Source organism: Chroicocephalus ridibundus, chromosome 2, assembly GCF_963924245.1.
Source record: "Chroicocephalus ridibundus chromosome 2, bChrRid1.1, whole genome shotgun sequence".
NCBI lineage: Eukaryota > Metazoa > Chordata > Aves > Charadriiformes > Laridae > Chroicocephalus > Chroicocephalus ridibundus.
Window position 1 is genome coordinate 139,606,325 of NC_086285.1, and position 11,213 is coordinate 139,617,537.

Below are 11,213 nucleotides of genomic sequence, written 5' to 3' on the forward strand. Positions count from 1 at the left end.
CAATTTTACCAACTGTATAGCAGAGAGAGATGTTTTGTTCTTAGGAAGCCAGTAATTGGTAAGAAATGCACAGGACTCCAAACATACTAATTCCACATCCTATTAATTTGTCTCTGAAAACATTCAAAGCAGCTTCTTCATGTGTCTAGTAATAGAAATTCATTGTCTCTCTGAGAATTCTGCCTTTCTTCAGATACTCCTATCAAGAGTCACCAGGTTCTCTAAAACTTGTTATGTATTCACAGTTTCATAACGAGAGAAATTGCTTTTGGTGGTTCTGTCTTCTTATTAAGGTCAGAGATTATATAGGAGATTACATATTTGTCCCCAAAGAGAAAGTGATTTATAGCCTTTGCCAGTGAGGTGTAAAAAGCTGGAATATATTTTCTTTCTTCTTTCCAATCCAAAGTATTAGAGGAGAGTTTTAAAAAGTGATACTGGATCTGTGGACATGAACAATATTTAACCATTAACAGCAATATAATAATACTACTACACTACAGACCTTCTATATGACAGACTCAGCTTTTCACAACCGAAATGCAAAGCTAATAATGCCCTTTTTGCTCTTCTCTGGGGGTCTTCTTTTTCTTTTGAAATGTTAGTTTTCAAGATGGCATTTTTAAAGCAAAATGTCAGTTCTTGAAGTAGTTACGAATAAGTCGTAACCTATTTATTTCTTTAAATTCTAGCATTGTTCCATAGTCTACGTTGCACATTAACAGCAAGCACATGTGCAGGCATATTAGGTGGAGAAGGCATGACCTGGAAACAGACTGCTGCCTGATGAGGGAGTAAAAGGTGTAGAAAGACAACTGACCCATCCATACTAACAACCCTTGAGGACCTAAGAGATGGCTATATGTTCAAGGCCAGGCTGGATGGGGCTTTGAGCAGCCTGGTCTAGTGGGAGGTGTCCCTGCCCATGGCAGGGGGGTTGGAACTACATGATCTTTAAGGTCCCTTCCAACCTGAACCATTCTGTGATTCTGTGATTCTATAACTACAGTCTGTCAGGGAAGGGACATGAGCACCAGTGGGCCCACTAGGCTCTGTCTGGACAGACACCCCCACACCATGACGTGATGCACAGTGCCGGCACCAGGAAGGCACAAACTCACAGTAGTTTCTGGCTGCCTTGTAAGCCAAACACATTGAATTAAGTTGCTCACATTAGCAAAAAAGTTAAAGCACCTGCAGGAAAAGTATACACGTGGGAGGGCAAGAGCCATGAACACCCCCACACATGACAGAAGCTGCAAAATGGGATAAAGGTGCATTTCACAGTTGCTACAGGGATTAATCTCATCCCACAATTAGTGGGACATCAAATGGAAAGTTCCTTAAGAACTTTAATGGCTTTTGATCCCGGCCACATAGAGGAAAAAACTGTGGGACTCTGTAAATCCTGATTCAGCTTTTGTTTAGTATGCTCGAAGAGTATGGCTTCATATGCTCGAGTTAATTGAAAGCACATAATGTCTCCAAGTTGCCTTTTTAAATTGGCTCTGCTACTTTTATTTAGACGTTTTCACTGAAAAGCAAAGGAAAAACTGTCTCGCCATTGTATTGATAACACAAAAGAAATCACTTTCATAGTGCTGAAGGGGACTATAGCTGATGTAAAAATTGAAGCATGTACTGACCTTAGGAAGAACACTGTCATTTTCAGTATCAGAAACACAGTGTCCCCCAAAAATCTTTTTTGGCCACAGAAAAGCTGTCACCAACTATTCTGAAGCCCTTCCTCTAACTTAATAGAGCTTATAAGCTAAAAGTCTGTTCACGGAAGGGGAAACTTTGCTGATTGTGAACAACAATACTCATAATATAGCAAAAAGGCTAAAGAGATTTCTTTTCTTTTTTTTTACTTCCCTGCAGGAGAGGTTTCAGGAGGATTAAGACAGTGAATCCCTATTCCAAATTGCCTGTTCATAATATCCCCACTGAACTTTATTATAAAGTCATCTCACATCTTCCCATTCACACCACTGGAATTATGAGGTGGACTGGTGTTAACAGGACAAAACTGGTCTTTCTGTGGAGGATGTAGAAAGCCATGTATCATAGTCTTTTGGACTTAATTAAATTCAGGAGAAAAGAAGTATGAATATTGTAAAAGTGATTTTCAGAAGAATCCAAAACATATATATCAGACAACTGTATTGGACCACCAAAGGATATTCTAGCTCCTGGTGTCCGACCTCCAATGCTGGCCAGTGGCAAATGCTTAATAAAAAATATAAAAAGGAGAGCAAGCATGTTATGAATATTTTCCCAGGGTACCTCCTCAGCCTCTAGCAATCTGTAGCACTAGCACTTACTAAAATTGAGATACTACTTCTAATAATACACAATGGATTTTTCTTTGTTAATTTTCCCAATTGTTTTTCTGAATCCTGGTAATATTCCATCCTCCATAAATTCCAGCGGCGAGAAATTCCACAGATTAACTATTCATTGTGTGAAAAACACCTTCATTTTTGCTTCCGCTGCCAACCTATAATATAATTTGATATCTAGGAGCTATTGTCTTGAAAGATACAGAGGAAAAAAATGTTCCCTGTCTACTTTGTCTATGCCATTCATGGTTTTACAAACCTCCTTTTGCATTTACACTCAATCGTCTCTTTTCCAGGCTGATGAATTCTAAACTGCTTAGTATCTATGACTAGTAAGGAGTCAGTCTTTGTTTACCCTTACAACCCTTGTATCTTTTCTCCTCTTAGTATGTCCTTCTGAAACAGGACTGAAACTGCACATACTGTTTTTTAATTTACAAAAGGACATCATGCTGTGCTCTGTTTTGTTCTCTATTTCTTTTCTGATCATTCCTCCAGAATGGTATTTGCTTCATTCTTTTACTGCTGCTGGGCTTGGAGCTGTTATTTTCATCAAAAGGACCTGCTTCAACCCCAAGGTCACTTTCTGAAGCCTGCTCATATCCCGTCGTTTCCCAACATTCTAAAATAAGGATGATTTTTTTACAGTCTGCATCATTTTATTATTCTCATTGTATAGAAGGCAAACTACATACTGGACTCCTTTATGAAGACCGTGGCCAGAAGACCAAGGAAAGCTGCTTGCCTGTCTTCTCAGCTCCGGGGTCCAGTTTGAAGCTCCCCAGTTTAAGAGGGCTGAGAACGGGGCAAAGCAGGGGAGGGCTGTCAAGGGGCTGAGAGCACCATGAGAAGGAGCTGCAGGAGCTGGGCAAAGAGGAGATGCTGCAAGAGCAACCTGCAGCTACTTGAAAGGGAGTCACAAAGGTGACAAAGCCAACAGCTCCTCTGTAGTGGCAAACGATACCAAAAGGGGCCACACATTGCAGCACGAGAGACTGAGGTTGGACAAGAGGAAAAACTTTTACACTGGGAATGTAGTGCAGGTTACCCTGAAAGGCTGTGAAATCTCCATCCTTGGAAATTTTCAAGATTTGGCTAGACAGGCACAGTGGGTTTGGTCTAGTGTTGGTAATAATCCCTTCATGAGCAGCAGGTCGGACCTGATTGGACTGCATGAGGTTCTCCCAAAGAACGTTGTGAGTCTGTGATCGAATGACTTCACAGTTTTTACATTGTGTACGATATTTGCTGATCTGTTTCTTGAGTTAATGGTGTAGCAAAGCCATCTGAATATCTTAATGAGCATTTAGCTTAATTAGATGTCTTCAGTTCTGCATTCTGGCTTTAAAAAGACAAATCCCTGAGCTTTAGAGTATCGTAGAAGCAGCAATGAAAAATCCCGCTGGAATTCCGTATTATTTCATACAGCTCGCTCAGTTGCAGTAAAAATTTGCTTGAATTGACAGTGATTCATTCCTAAGATTTCACATCTTTAAAAAATATTCATGCTAGAGCATTTGTGTCTTTTCGTCTTCAAAAAAGAAGAGAGAGCTCTTAAAAGAAAGTGTGTCTTTAGCACTCAACCACTGGAATTGATCAGCTTGACTCAAACAATGTGATTCAGACAACCAGCCAGGCAGACCAAGGGATCCCGATCCCCTTTGTTGGCTGATTCAGTGCATTAGAAGCATGGGAGACACTGAAGACTTTGAAACCCTCAGGGAGAGATGAAATGGGAGTAAAAAAGTCTCAAATGTTTTAAATATTAGAATATTTTTCCATCAGCTCTTTCCCAAGAGTTTATATTGCATTTAATAAGGTTCATGGACTCATGATTTAAAAATAGCTGTCTTCTTTCAATAATAAAGAAAAGGGACAGTAATATATCAGGTTTATTTCCAGTAATCAGACTTCACAATCAGTTTTATTGTGTCTTATTCACAATATAAAATTTATTTTTCTGTCTTCTTGCTGCTTTTATTCTAATTCCCATTGCAGCGAAGAAGTGACTAGCAAAGCATTTCTATCATAAATTCAAGTGTGAGTGCAAAAAACCCTTGTTCTGGTTTATATCAGTGAAAAACAACTTCTCCAAACATTGATGTGAAGAAAGCAAATTTTACAGAAAATACTGCAAAGTGCATGTTTGAAGATAACTACGTTAAAGTTTGTAAGACACATTTAATGTGTGCAGCTTTACGAATATACAACCAAAAATGTTTCGTAAGTATAAAACTGGCTATATTATATTAAGGACAAAGTAAAGATTTTACTGACCAGGACAGCAAAATATTTTTCAAGGAAAATGTCCACAATATAGGCCCTGTGCCTGTTTGCTTGGAATAGCACTTCACTCCTAGGATCATAATTCATTGTCAATAATGCAGTAAATATTCTTACTGTCTGAATTTTTTCAGCTCCTTTCTTGGTTTCTTTTTTCACACTAATTTCCAAAGTTCTTACAAATTCAAGAAGAGCAAAAAATTGATCATACTAATGTTTTGACTGAGCACGGTATATTTCATTATCTGACTTGATTATTATACCCTTTAAAATTAGGTTCGTGGTGTGAATAAAAGCAGGAGAAAATTCAAAATTCATTTATTAAATACACTGCAATGTTTGCTTAAAATTAGCTCTTTACCAGACAGTTCACTTGCCAGATAAATATGGGAAATGCAAAAGCGGTGCAGATAGGAACAAGACAAAATAACTTAAAAACGAAAATAAAAACATATGATGCTATTCTATTGTGACCTTGGACTCAAGGACTTCATTCAGATAAAAGCAAATACTTCATAAGTACATAATAAGTGGCACTGGCAAGAAGAAAAACTTTAGTGACATGTTATGCTTTCATACTTTTGCAAAATGCAGGAAAGCTATTGCAAAATGATGCATCTAAATGATAAATCCTGCTGTTTCTCAGGTAATAGAGGTGGAAATGGCCCTCAACATAATTTTCGCTAGTTTAAGCTTTACTCTAATTGCGTTATTTCACATAGCAGTGAGATGGTGTGGAAGCCCATGCCGGCATACCTTGGCAGCCAAGGATTCGATTAAGGAGGGGGAAACACTTCTCTATCTCTGCACACATTGAAAGAGCAAAAAACAACTGCCTGCTTTGTTTCTTGTCAAGCGAATGAGCCAGTAATGTGGAGATTTAACAGGACAGTCATCTCACCCACAGTCCCTGGAAAGGGTCTTTTCTCCACCTCCTTCACCCCTTTAAAAAACACATTCTGATGGGAGGCAGCAGTTACCAGCCACACGAATCAAGCCTGGCCCCTTCTACAGGACAGCATCACACCTTCAAGGGTGACGCTGATGATAGAGACGTGGACAAAGGCTAGGAAAGCCCTGGCAAACATGCGGCAAGTGTTTCTGGACCAGAAACGACAGAGCAGGAAAGCAGGTGCAGGCTGGAGGCTGAGGGACCGTAAAGGGAGAGCTCCAGCCTCCGGCGCTGCCAGGGCAGCGGCCTTGGGACTGACCTAGGAGAGAGCACGGGGCCACCTGAGCCACACCGAAGCTTTCTGCTCCATTCTCTCCTCCAAAATACCCCGTACGCAGCGACAGGGCATGGATGATGCAAAACTAGTGAATTTGGCTTTTTCCCTGTGTGTCAGTAGCAGCGGCAGCTCCCTTGGCAGCAGGTTTCCCGCTGGCTTGCAGAAATGAAGCACCTGCAACGGGGGCTTAAGGGACTAAAGGGACACCAAATTCTGCGGGAAAGGAAAGCTCAGTTAAAGCTGCTGCTCTGATTCCAACTCAGGCTGCTGAAACAGTAGGACAGGCCACAGGAAAAAGAAAAAGGGCTCATTCCTGCTTTTTCGTCGTGTCGATCGGTGTGTTTGTGTCACAGGCTTTCAGTTTGTCTGAGAATCCCACGCTGTCCTGCAGTCCCCTTGTTTTGGGAACACATGCACAATGTTTGAAAACTCCCATTATTTATCCAGAAGAGCAGATTACAGCAGCTATTGGTTGCATGAGGATGTCAAAGAACAGTGGTGGAGTAATAAATACGGTGGCAGTTACTGCGGGTCTTCAGTGAAAAGAAGAGATGTTACATGCAAGTACAGTAAGAGGAAAAGAAAGCTGAAAATTCTAAAAAAAATACACTAAGAAAAAAATTCAAGAGACAAATTCTGGTGTCAAAAGAGACTACTGCAATAAGTTAATTTTAAACAATGTCATTTGGATTACTAGAGTATGAAGGGACAAATGCTCTTTTTTAATATGTGAAAATGTTCTAAATGATGCATTTTAATAAACTTAAAGAAAATGTTTTAGAAACTTAAGAAAAACATCCTCAAAGGATCTTCAAGGAGTTAAAATGTAGGCAGGCTGTTCTTAAATGCATTAACATTTATGTGGAATGAAAGTTCAAACAAGACCCTTCCATTCTATGTGTGATTCAAACCAATAAAGAAGTAAAACCCTGCTGGGTTCACGGGAGCCTATCCATTGGTTCCACTGGGATTTCACTCCAGCAAGCCTCAGATATAGTCCTACTTTAATTTAAAGTTGGATTTGCAAACTCAGATCAGTATTTTTTTATCCGAGGAAGATTTCTTATACTGTGCTGAAACAAGATAAATGCTGCTTTCCTGCCTGTCTCACAGTTTTTCACTTTTTATGTGCTTCAGATCAGCTCACAGGCAGCTGCTCACTGATCAGCATCACTCTGTGGTTACCAGCAGGTTTATTTCTGCCTGTTCCTCTTCCAGATCCCTGATCTCTGTTCTGTACTGTTGGCTTACACTAAATTCACCTTACCCCAGCTTGGGTCTGGGGCAGAAAAGCCTTCTGGCTCCAAGGGACTCAACCTGTCCACCTGTTTGACTACCTCAGCTAGTTTCAGGTCGCAATCAGGGAAATGATGTTTCTTATAACAAATGCACAGAGGATGGGGTCAGACACTGCGGCTGCAGTCACTTATCTAGGGCTGCTGGTTCCTGACACTGGTCCCAGGAAACCTCCTCTCAGAGGGCTTCACTGCCACCTCAGCACCCTCACACAAAGTCCCAGACAAGGAAGATGCAAGTACCGATACCCACCCTGCCTTCAGGCTGAAGTGGCTGGAAAGGTAAGGGGAGCTTGGAGAAGTAGCAAATTTGTCCTTTACACCTATATTAAGTAAATTCATTGACTTTAAGGATACATACGTGTTTTTCTGGATTACTGTTAGTGCACTTGGAAAGCACAGCTAAAGGCTGCAAGACTAACATCTAAATGAGTGAGCTTTCCAACCAGTCAAGTGTGGGATGAGACAGGGAGAGCGGCATCTCTGTCCCCAGTGCCATTTAAAAGGAAGAGTGATTCTCCTTTCCACCTTCACCTTGCTGTTGCTGGATTTCTTTGAAGAAAGACCTTCAGCATTTAATTGAAGACCATTATGTTAACCATGGATGAAGGGAGATGCTTCCACTAGACCAGACACAAAGGGAACTGTGACCTGAGACATACCCTTGTCTGTGACAGTTGCTGCTGACACCTCCTACCTGAATGTGCTGGTTTAGGCGGATCAGTCAAAGGTGGCCAAGTTGCACCATTAAGCACGCAGACACTATTGTGGCAGGTTCCTGATACGAGGCAGGTCCTGCTACGAGGCGGAAAAGGACTTGGGGCTACTCATGGATGAAAAGCTGGACATGAGCCAATGCGCGCTTGCAGCCCAGAAGGCCAATCGCATCCTGGGCTGCATCAAAAGAACTGTGGCCAGCAGATCCAGAGAGGTGATTCTCCCCCTCTACTCTGCTCTCGTGAGACCCCACCTGGAGTACTGTGTCCAGCTCTGGAGCCCTCAGCACAAGAAGGACCTGTTGAAGCGGGTCCAGAGGAGGGCCACGAAGATGATAGAGGAATGGAGCACCTCTCCTATGAAGACAGGCTGAGAGAGTTGGGGTTATTCAGCCTGGAGAAAAGAAGGCTCCGGGGACACTTTATAGAGGCCTTCCAGTACCTGAAGGGGGCCTATAAGAAAGCTGGGGAGGGGCTGTTTGCCAGGACATGTAGCGACAGGACAAGGGACAATGGTTTTAAACTAGAACAGGGCAGGTTTAGATTAGAGATTAGGGAGAAGTTCTTTACAATGAGGGTGGTGAGACACTGGAACAGGTTGCCCAGAGAGGTGGTGGAGGCCCCATCCCTGGAGACATTCAAGGCCAGGCCTGATGAGGCTCTGAGCAACCTGATCTAGTTGAAGATGTCCCTGCTTACTGCAGGGGGGTTGGACTAGATGACCTTTAAAGGTCCCTTCCAACCTAACCGATTCTACGATTCTGTGATTCTATGATTTAAAACTTTTTCGGACATCTCCACATGATGGTGAGATCTCAACAGACCTTTCCAAAAACCCACATCCCAGGTCTGCATTACCTGATCAAGATTTTCAGAAGAAATACTGTGACATGATCAAGGACTGGATGCATTTCACCTAACTTCACCAGTTAAGGTTATGAACCTGATACCAGCTTTATAATGCCTTTGCCACTTAAGCATAGGAATCATTCTGTCTAACATCTGGCCAGTATTGTTATGCATGCAAGTTCTGAAAACAAAGAGCAAAACCAAAATGAGTCCTTAATTTAGGCCTCAAATTACGTGTCTGATTTAGAAGAGTTGAAGAAGAACTACAAGTTGCCAAGCATTTTAGGAAATGAGGACTTGTGAGGCTGAAAGATCAATTAAAAATCTGATCTTTACGTTCTCTTTTTTTGCCTTACGGAAAAGCCTTGTCTCTAGGGGTTAGTGTTGATATTGATTATATATAAAATCCCAAAGATTAATTACGGTCATATTGATGATGCCCTAAATACCAATTCTTCTGTTTGTGCAGGTTTTTAAAAGGCTGTAAGGCTGAAGTTAGTAAGGCAGAAGTTAGTACTAAGCAGGGAATGTGTCAGTGGGTTGCAGCTCCAGAGAGTATTTAGTACTTCCTCCAACCAAAAGATCAGCATTATCTCGATTACAGGAAGAAGGCTAAAAAGAGCCCATATCAAAATACCTGGATGCCACAAAAAGGATCAAGAAGCAGCAGAGTTTTTCCTCAAAGTATACAAAGCCAAATTTTTGCAAGCACAATCGGCTACCACAAATGCAATGCACTCTTCTATTGCACTGGGAAGGGGATTATGAACTACGTACAGGATCCCCCAAGTTAAATGTAATAGTAACAATGCAAAAGGCTTATACTTTTTTAAGGTAATTGATTCAGTTTTACTTTATGTTTCAATTGTAAAAACAGGAATTACTCAAAGCTCCCACATGCTAAATGGATTAAAACCCATTAAATCACAAAATGTAATTGTGAACAAAGATGTGCATCCTCAAACAGTTGCATTCCTAGTGGAGTCCCTCATGCATCAACTTTTGGCCTTAGGCTCTTTAAAATATTTTATCTAACCTGGAAAAAAATCCACGAAGCTACCCCTGACATACTTTGGGTCTGACAAAGCTGAGGAAAATCACAGGCAATGAAAAGACAAGCTGCTGCTACAAGGCATGCTGAATAATCTGGACTCAGACACGGAAATACTAATTTCTGTATCATCCATTAAAAACAAGAAATCCAAGTCATGGTTCCAGGACACGGGAGCCTCTCCTGAGAACCCCTGCTTTGGAGCAGATAACAGAAGCCTCAGCAAATAACTAGCTAAGAATAACTCCTTAAAGTGACACTGCAGCCAGACTTGGAATATAATTTATGCAGTCCAAGCACAAATTTCTCGGTTTCACCCTACAAGAACTCTACGTTACATCATTTGACTGCTTCTCGGATATTAAGCCCAGTTTTAGTGTCCTCAGAGAATGCTGATCAAGCTCACTTAAGAGAAAATGAAGAAAGAATCACATAATCAATCTCATTAAATAAACTGAAGAAAATCCCTAATTTTAGTGAAGGTTCCCCCTTGTGAACAAGAAAAGTTCTGTAATGACTTGGTCAGGCTAATAAAATCTATACAATGAACAGAAATTCAATAACAGCAAACAAAGAATGAGCTAAAAACAAACCAGAAAGTCGAAGGAGACAAATTCAGAAGGGAAATACTTTTCCCAATGCATTTTTTAAACACCAGAACAATTATCCAGGCTTAAGTATTAGTGGAAACAAAAACTTAATCAACCAGCAGGCGTAAGATAACAGGCAGTAAACTTGCATGGCAACAAAAGCGCAGAGGAGATGCCATTTTTGACAGCAAATTTAGAAACTTCTTATGCTGGAGAAAAAGCTGAAGACCACAACTCAGTGTCCTGCGTGTTTTCACATTTGGGTGACTTTTTAAGTATTTCGCATGCCCTTGCTGCAGCAGTTCTGCCGAACTAGTGCAACCACTGTTTGGAACGAGGATAAACCACAGATCAGAAAGGCATCTTTAAACAAAGACTGAAATACATATGATCAACTGACACGTTTTGGCAGATGTCTTGTTTATCCTCAGCAGTTTTTGAAAGTAAATTCAAAACGATGCCGTAATCTTTTTGGCTTAGAATGAGCTCAAGACCACGAAGTGAAGTGATTAGACAATTGTGAAAAAAAAAAAATAGAGCTGTCTAAATGCGCTGCATAAAAGAAAATTTTAAACATTGATAGGAATGGCTTTGACAGAAATTTCTGCTGGAAAGTATGTCAAAGGCTGCAACTTAGTTGCTGCTAAAAGGAATGAAGAAGAAATGGGAGAAATAAAAGTTATTCTCATGTTTCCTAAATATATTTTTATTTTTAACAAGGTCTGAATGAACATATTTAGCCTATATATATGTATATACATATATATGTACTTCAAATTTTGTCTGAATTGCTTCAACTTTCAGTTCCAGGATCTTGCTGTATTTTTATCTGCAAAATTAAAAAGCCTATTAGTAATA